Genomic DNA, 10,282 nt, shown 5'->3' with positions numbered 1-10,282 from the left:
TGTTCTTATAAACTATTGAAATCAAAATTAATATTTGTATGTAAAAAGGGACTTAAAATTTTGTTGACATTATATTCTCTATAGTTATCTAGTGTTTTATTTGAACTGTCATGTCTCATGCTCATCTAAATCAAACCAACTAATTAAAAATAATAATTCCGACTGAGAAATAGCTGTGGTAAAGGGTGTTCAATTAAATATAAAGCTTATGGAGTATGCTAGGCTTTCGTGAATCACCATGTACATTCAAATTTAGGTTTAAAAAGCGTATATTTATATTTAAAAATCGACGGGTCTTAGCGTTTGTTAACATTTTTTTAAACAAGGGCAGAAATAATTTTATTCCATAAGTGCCTTCCACTTTCCACCCTATATACCGGGTGTCGACTTATATTTTCCCCCATTTTAACTACCTATAACTTCTAAACGGCTAAAGATAGAAATATGCGGTTTTCGCTGAAATGTTTTATTTTAGCAAAAGTTTTGTCTGAATGGATTGAGGTTTTTATATCGCTTTCAATTACGAAAAAAAAAATGGCGGATTTAAAAAAAACTTTGTTCACTTTTTTTTAAAGGAACACCCAGTATATTTTTTTGTAAGTTGAAAGAACGGTCATTCACCTATCCAGCAATATGGAGTTTTTTAAAATCGGTTGTCAAATGACTGAGTAATTCATTTTTAAAATGAGGGGTGCAACGTGGATAAAATTATATCACATAGATACCTATGCTTAAGTTACGAATATGGGGAAAGTGATATCATCCTTTAAAGGTGGGGAAGCGCCGCAAGACGCATGAAGATCCAGTGGCGTACACTCACTTTTATTTCAACGTTAATTATATTATATTTTTTAAATATTATTTGTTAAAATTGGTCTCAATATATTTTTATTTATACGTTTTTACTGGCGTTTCGATCTCTATATCCAAAGACCGTTTTCAAAGATATAATATATATATATATATATATATATATATATATATATATATATATATATATATATATATATATATATATATATATATATATATATATATATATATATATATAATCAAATTCCCTTCTACCTATTGGTGTCGGGATTACAATAATAACTTAGATATTGTGTACAAATTTACGCCACTGACTTCTATTTTGTGCCAATACTTTTGCTTCTTTCCAGGATTTGCCTCTCTTTTGTAGAACTTTTCCAATAGCTTGGTCCCATGTTTCTCTTGGTCTTCCTCTCTTCCTCTTGATATTTACTTTCGCTTCCCAAATCATTTTTACCGGTCTTCTATCATCTAGTCTTTGTAAATGTCCCCACCAGCTGATTTGTCTTTTTTCTATGAATTCTAAGATTGATTCCACCTCCAGATCCTCCCTTATCTGCTCATTTCTTACCCTGTCAAGTCTTGTGATTCCTCTCGCTCTTCTTAGGTACTTCATTTCCGTCGCTTGTAGTCTGCTCTTCTGCCTCTCTGTTAATGTCCACGATTCACAACCGAAGGTGAGTATGGGTCTATATATTGCCTTAAATACTTTCATTTTTGTACTTTGCGCTATTTCCTTTTTTCCTATAAAAGTTGTGTTCATTGCATAATACGAATTTATTGCTTTCTCTATACGTTTATCAATTTCTAAACCTTGTTGATCTGAATCTTCAATTTTTACACCTAGGTATTCGAAGCATTCAACTTGTTGTATTTGTATACCATTGATCTGTATACTCACGTTTTCTTTAGTTTCTGCTATTACCATCACTTTTGTTTTTGTTAGGTTTAGTTTCATGCCACTTTCTTCTAATATTTCACTCCACGTTTGTAAGTTTTCTTGTAGGTCCTTTTCTTTTGCTGCCATTATAACGATGTCATCTGCAAAAGCACATTCTGATATTTCGATCGGTTGTAAGTTTTTGTATCCTACAAATAGGTGTTTTGTTTTCTGACTACATTTTTTAATTATTTCGTCCATAAACAACGTAAACAATGTTGGGCTTAGTCCTCCTCCCTGTCTTAGACCATCTTTTGTTATAAAATTTTCTGACTTGAGGTTTCTAGTTATAACACAATTCGTCGTATTTTTGTATAGACATTCGATATTTTTCCTTAGTTTGGTTGCTATTCCTCTTTGTTCCAGGAGCGACCATACTTTTTGCCGAGGAACAAGATCAAACGCTTTTTGTAAGTCGATAAACGCAAAATATGCTTTTCCTTTTCAAAGATATAAAATAACAATAAAACACTGACAACTTTTGTTTTCGTTACTGCCACAAAATTTATTTTTAAGCTATGTAACTACAGCTGTTTCAGCAGAGTGCCTTTTAAAATTGATTTATTTTACGATGTGTTTGCATTTTAAAGTCTCTAACTGAATAAGTTGAGGAGTGGGGAGCTATTTGTCTCAAGTTGGTCATTCAGAATTATATCTGTATTTTTCATTTTATTAATGTCCATAGGTTCTAATATATCTATAAATCTTATCAGGCCTTTATTTTCAGTATGAAGAATTTGAAACTGTTCATTAAATGAATGATTAAGATCTAGAAGGTGAAGCTCGTATGTAGAAGTGTCTGTTTTTCTATTGTTGAAAGCCCTTTTGTGTTCTGCTCTTCGTTTGTCAAAGGTTCTGCCAGTTTGACCGATGTAAGTTTTTGGACAGTCACCACATGCCAGTTTGTAAACACCACTGCTCTTAAACCATAAGAGCAGAAACCACAGTTTCTGCTCTTATGGTTCTTAATGTGTTTGCCTAAGTTGTTATTAGTTCTGAAAGCTGGTGTTATTCCTTTCTTTTTTTATGTATTTGGCTATTTTTGTTGATATCTTGCCTGTATACCTATGTGATAGAGCAGAATGTACTAGGTTTTTTCTGTGATGGTGGATAGACTAATTTCATTATTATATAAATGATAGTTATATTTATTTTATTTGTTTGTTATATATTTATATATTCTTATGTTATTTATACTTTTAAAGCAGTCTCTGGAGTAGAGATCGAAACGTCAGTAAGTTAAACATGTAAATAAATTAATATATTGTAACATTTGTATGAATTATGGTGGGAACTTTACTTAGCAGATAACATATACTTAACATACACTCGACGAAGGACAAACAGATAAAAATTGATTGCCGGTGCTAGGTACTTCTGTATATTGAAGTACCGCCAATCAATTTTTATCTGTTGGTCCTTCGTCTAGTGCAGGGGTCGGTAACATGCATGCGGGCCCTTTGAAACTTTTTGCGCGGCCCGTCAGTGCACTAATGTAATTTTAGGAAAAATTTACAAACTTATGAAAAATAATAAATTAAATACATAAAGGCAACAGACGCTTAAGGACAACAGTTGCATGGACCGAAATTCACTAAAATATAAGGAACTTAATAAGGCAATAAAAAAAAGGATAAGACAAGACATCAGGGACTAAAATACCGAACAAATCGAAAATATTATAGGGAAAATCAAGAGTATGAAAGTGTTAAAAACTCTAAGTAGGAAAGACCGACAACAAATACACCTGATAACAGATGTACATAAATGGAATCACTATAAATGACAAAAATAATTTAATAAATATTATTGAATATTACTATTTATACAGAATTATACTCATTCAACATAGAAAAACCAGAAAACCGCGGTATGGAAATATTAAATGTAAAATCTGAACTACCAAAATTACTAACGAGGCGTTATAAATGCCTTAACACTAGAAGCACCAGAGCGGTCATTTTGACTGCTTTCTATTTTTGACACTCTGTTTTACTCATTCATAGTTATTTTAGAAACTTGATAATTTATGACTTTTCCTAGATCTATTTGAAGATTATAATTTCTCTTTTACAGCTACTTAGCGGAATTACTTTTTAAGAAATGCTAATGTCTACCTAGAAGCACCAGAGCAGTCATTTTGACTGCTTTCTCTTTTTGACCCTCTGTATTACTCATTCATATTTATTTTACAAAATTTATAATTTGGGACTTTAATATTTATTTGAGGATTATAATTTCACTTTTACAGGTACTTTTACAGTATAATTACATTTTGAATATAGTTAATGTCTACCTAGAAAAATTGGGTAGTAATGACAAGGTATTCTACATTTTGTTCTATTTTTTTGGGAAGTATTTACTTATTTTATGTATAAAATTTTGTTATGTATAAAGTTGATATGTAAAAAATGTATAAAGTTGATTTTAATTTATGATTGTTCTGAAACGTAGCACTCATATTTGGTTATATAATTTAGTTTCCTTTAAAAACCTAATGATTTTGTCACAATCCGCACTGTTTAACGCACACTTTATATCACATGGTAGTCCAGTAGCTTGTCTTTGCAGATGATATAATGGACAGTCTATAACAATGTGACCTACAGTTATATTGGTGTCACAGGCGTAGCACATTTATTGATTTTTTTTTAATTGAGGTTTTCTTGGGAAACATCTGTATCTTCGGAGTTATTTTCAGTTTGATCTAGATTTAGTTGACGACGCATGTTCTTCCTTATTCGTGTAATTCTAGATTTAATGCGTCTGTCTTCGAGTTTGGGGTAGATTTCTGTTAGCATTGTTAATAGTCCTGCTATGTCCTTCGTGCATTCCTGTGCGATACTTAATGGATTGGGGGAACCGTGTGCATCATCGAGAAAGCTGACTATCTCTGTATAGTTTAATTCAAACAGGGCTGAAGCTTTATCAATAAATTCCTTTGCAGGTTGGATAAGTGATTCAGTAGAAACTGTTTCTCCAGTTTTTGTATCAGATTTAGTGACTCTTAGCTTTTTTGTTGATCTTGCTTTAGGTTTTGTAAAATCTATTTCTGTGTTTTCTACCGGTGGTGTATTACCTGGAGACGATATTTCAGAATGAGAATAGTTTCGGTATAGTAATTTCTGTAGGGAGTTCTTGGGAGTCCATTACTTCACCAGTGTTTTCTGTTTGATTCTGGACAGAGCGATTTTTGTCTTCAGCTGTTGCATTACAGGAAGAAATAGAGTCTTGGTCAGTTTGGGATGTAGGTATGGACGGGTTTGACTGGGTGGCCGTATAGGTACATGTTGAGGCGATATGACCAGATTGATGACAGAGATAGCAAGTGAGTCCATCAGAAAGATAGATTCGGTAAGATGTATTATCGAAGTCAATGAGAATTGATTCAGGAATAACAAGATTGTCGACAGGTGTATAGTACACCTGCCTACGAAAGCTTAATACGTGACTATATTGAGGATCTTGAATTCCCGCTCTTAAGAAAGACATCGGTGAAAGAAGATGAAAGCCCTTCTCGGCAATATATTTTTCGAGGATGTGATGAGGAATAGACGGACAGACACTAGACAGCAGTAACCTATTAGCAGGAGTGGCTAGTCTTCTTGCTCTGATAACATCATCTCCTATTTTTATACCTCCGTGGTCTGTTAAAAAAGCGTCAACAACTTCTTTGCCTGGAAAGGTAGATGCAGATTCTGCCGTTAGAAATTCGTGATGAAAAAAGTACATTTTTGGGTTGTACTAGTGATCCTATTGCTGTAACGTATTCTAGTGTGTCTACTGCTGGGATAATAACGGCTTGTAGTTTCGAAGGGAATGTAGCTGCTTTCTGTTGGGTAATTGTAGAGTAAGATGGTGTTTGTTGATCGGGTAACATTGGAAGACCCCTGTAGTCAGAAGTACCAGCCATCGGATGAAATTGTTAAATACTTTTTATTTTAATTTTCTTATTTCGTTTCATTATATTGTAATTGGGTCAGTATGACTCTGCCAATTACAAAGTATTTAACTTATCGAAGATAAGCCAAAAAACAAGTTTTTGTTAAACACCTTTGAATTTACAAAACTGTATGACTGGATTGAAATTCTAAAAGATTTTGATGAAACCGTAAATATATTGATAAAATTACTTACGGCAATCAAATCACAACTAATAACTAAACTACTGGTTATGTTTCTTATAATTAATTTAAATATTTACTATGGTAAAGCGATGAAAAACTTCGAGACTAAATTTAGGTGTACTCAATCAACTAGGTTCAGGACCGCACTCCCAACCGCATATTTCTATCTTGATAATATAATCTTTAACACACCCGGTATTAAAGCCGTTCAAGAAACAAAATTAAGTGCAGTGAAATTAAGGGTTGATGACAATGACAGAAGAAATGCTGGTGTGCTGTACTTATATAATATTTTACTCAAAATGCTGGAATGTAGCCGGTACAAGTGAAAATGCCGTAATTTTGCAATGTTTTTACAATACCCGATTCTAATTATTGAATCAATATTTACCAAACATCACTTTGTAGGTTTCTTTGTAGCTTTCAATTTTCATTTTGTAAAAATGATTTTTAGTTGTTAGTTTGCGAGTTATAATCTTTTAAAGAATTATAATATTTGTAATAAATTTTTGACGCAAAACCAAGGTTGAAATTCGAATTTAGCGGGTCAAAATCCATCAGAATACATTCTATCTCACTCGTGGAACTTCATCAGCCACGAAACAGACATGTTTTCTAGCTTCTGGACGATTATGTTAAGGTGCGTATAGATATGCGCCGTGCACGCCACTCGGTGTGTGCCCCGCGCGTTCGTGACGCGGTTAATGTTTAGTAACGTTTAGTAATTGTAGATAAATAATCATGTCTTGTATCTCTTCTACATCTTATTTTGGTATTGTTCTGAAGGTATTTTCTTGTGGCATCTTATGTAATGTACTATTTTATGTGGGAATAAGCCACAATTTGTGTGTGAGTCAATTTGACGTTTCAAATAAACATAAAAATACCTCTAAAATATTTCAAACATATGGTGTTGATTTTGAGAGTAAACTAAATACGACCAAATGTTTACCATGTCGGGATGGGATTTCATGGGATGGTATTATAAGGTTTTTGAATGAATAGTTCTTATCGTTTGGTATGGAATTTTTACAGAACTAAAATCGTATTTGACGTTATTCAAATATCGTGACGCGAGTGGTAACCTTGCTGTAGACCGTAATATTACATATCTATCCACTTATGTTTTTAATATTCCGGCATGTCTCAGAATTATTAACATAACGTCATTCATTTTAAAGAATGCAACCGAGGTGCGGCAGTGAAAATAAGAATATCGAGGACAAGAAATCTTACTATACTGTACGGTCACATAGACAACACTGATAGCACTGTCTGACTCCTGCGCCGGGCGTGTGCGAATTAGGCCGTTTATTTTTCCCAATAGAATATCTTTACGTCGCCGATGGAATCATGTCCCATTTATGTCACGGTTCACGTCCCGTTCACATCACGGACACGTTACAGTCACGTCACGGTAACAGTCACATCAAAGACACGTCACGGACATGGACAAGAAGAATAAGCAGACATACAATTTTATTAACCCATATAATAAGGGCTTTAAGAACTATTCACTTCTATCCGCACTCACAAATGCCACATTTATTTTTTTTTGTTTTTTCCTGGTTATTTATTACTATGGGATCACCATGCCAACTTCACTGTAATCATTGCATGTGGTCTTGTAAGTATAACCATTTAGATATCGGCTTTAAGTTGTTATTTAAAATAGTACTTATTTTGAAGATCTCACATTAAGGATTTCCCACGCGGTAAGCATCAATAAGTTTGATAATATATATTTCCTTCCGACCACTCCATTACTAAATATTTAACTCCAAACCTTTCGCAGCCCCGTCCAAATACGTATTGCGAACTATCAACTATCAAAGGATTCGTTGTTCGTTGAAAACCCGACAAAAGTTGGATCGTGGTGCGCTGTGTGCGTTATTTATTACTATGGGATCACCATGCCAACTTCACTGTAATCATTGCATGTGGTCTTGTAAGTATAACCATTTAGATATCGGCTTTAAGTTGTTATTTAAAATAGTACTTATTTTGAAGATCTCACATTAAGGATTTCCCACGCGGTAAGCATCAATAAGTTTGATAATATATATTTCCTTCCGACCACTCCATTACTAAATATTTAACTCCAAACCTTTCGCAGCCCCGTCCAAATACGTATTGCGAACTATCAACTATCAAAGGATTCGTTGTTCGTTGAAAACCCGACAAAAGTTGGATCGTGGTGCGCTGTGTGCGCGTCGTTTTTGCGCCGTCTGAAAACACGTACTAATCTAACAAACATGTCTTGACAAACAAATCATGATTTTCAATATAGTACATGGAAAACAAGAACATTTGCACTGCAGCATTTCTAGATATTCAGCAAGCCTTTGATAAGGTTTGGCTTTGACACCGAGGCTGTTATACAAACTAAAAACAAATCAGGTTTACTTACTTCTAAAATCATACCTTTCCAACAGACACTTCGATGTCAAAATGGAAAAAGATAATAGAAGTTACTAACTCATAAAGGCAGGAGTACCTACCCCAAGGCAGTGTTTTGGGACCATTTTTGTACTTATTAATACACTGCTGATATACCAACTACTAACGAAACAACTATCGCCACATTTGCCGATGACACAGCAATAATTGCGCTTGACCATGATCCAGTAGTGGCCTCCAACAAGCTACAAACACATTTAGCTCGATTACAAAACTGGCTCCAAAAATGGAAAATCAAAGTAAACCACGAAAAATCGGCTCACATAAGATTTACGAACAGACATGTAAATTGTCCACATGTTACAATAAACCACCAAGTTATCCCAATGAAGACCGAAGTCAAATATTTAGGTATTCATCTTGATCAGAAACTAACATGGAAAGCGCACATTAAAGCTAAAAACAACAACTCCAATTAAAAACCAGACAAATGAATTGGCTTCTTGGTAGAAGATCACAATTATCCATAGAAAACAAACTGACAATATACAAAATAATACTAAAACCTATATGGACCTACGGGATTGAACTACGATGTACGAAACCATCAAACACCAAAATTCTACATTACCAAACATTACATGAGAACTGTAAAATACCATTTATAATGGACGTAATAGGATTGCATGCGACCAAACATAGAAAAAGAAGTATCAATAGAGAGATATCGCAAATGCAAACGATAATATCGTGTCAAGACGTAAATAACGTATAACGTTCTATTTCAGCACAGGCAACAAGAGAGTTATCGCAAATGTTCTGGGGCGGGGCTTAACGTTATTATGACAACCGACGTTTGGTATTACAATGTAACCTAGAAATTAATTTTGAGGAATACTGTAATTGTTTGTTTTTGAAAAATGAATTTGGATATTGAGCTGGTTGACATGCATTTTAATTTTAATGATTTAACCAACAATAAATATAAATAGTTAGTATAAAAATAATATAAAATATCTGAATAAATAATATCCTAACCACAAAAAGTAGTCTATTGTAGACAAAATAAAAATGCACGTATTTCTCAACATAAGATGATTCACAGTATTTAGTTTATAAAATTTGTATTCTATACATTATTTTTATGTTTCATCCCAAATGTCAAATTAGCGTTAACGTTATTACCGTCCCTTATTTCAACCTAAATAGCGGGACACGCTATCCGGTATTAGCGTAACATTCATTCTGCGCTTGCGTACATGTCAAAATAGCGTATTCCGCTATTAGCGTGCGATAAAAATGCATTTGCGATATCTCTCTAATCACCAGAACAACGAGCTGATTTACGCTTACCAATCGTCCATTACCAGTTCGGAGGCCAGGCGCGGATCCAAGGGGGGGGGGTCAATGGGGTCAATTGCCCCCTCCTTGAGACCTCGCCTGGTGTCTACTGACACTTTTTTTAAGAAAGAGATTACCTACGGTTGAAAAAAAAATAGTGAATTTTGTGTCCTGTTGATAACTGAATAACTGAAACATACCTAAATATGGCAGAATTCCTTGGAATCGAAAATTATTAAAAAGTCTTTGGAACATAACAAATGAAAAATTCCCACAATAAATCTGTTTATTACCCTCTATTCAATTAAATGCCAGAGTCCAGATAAAAATAGTAATTGCCGCTGCTATGTTATGGTAATTTGTTTTCTAGAAAGGTTTGTATTGTCGACTGCAATATAGTAAGCCGGTGGTTTCCAATAGACGCTGTAGGCTGCGCACAGCATCATGCCGTAGGAAAATTATTAATTTTCGTTACTTTTAATACACTTTGAAAAACATAAACTATCTTATTTTATAAAATTGTAATTCTAAAACAAAGAGCCCGAATAAGAGCCACTTTTAGAAGGATGTCCAAAGTGTCATGTAACAGAGACTTAAAATTGGCATTACGGACCTACGTTTCTCGGTCTTACTGTATGGTTTCGAGTCTTGAACTGTGAAT

The sequence above is a fragment of the Diabrotica virgifera genome, chromosome 1 (assembly GCF_917563875.1).
Source record: "Diabrotica virgifera virgifera chromosome 1, PGI_DIABVI_V3a".
In the NCBI taxonomy this organism is placed as follows: domain Eukaryota; kingdom Metazoa; phylum Arthropoda; class Insecta; order Coleoptera; family Chrysomelidae; genus Diabrotica; species Diabrotica virgifera.
The sequence above is the reverse complement of the archived record's forward strand: the minus strand, read 5'-3'. Positions refer to the sequence as shown.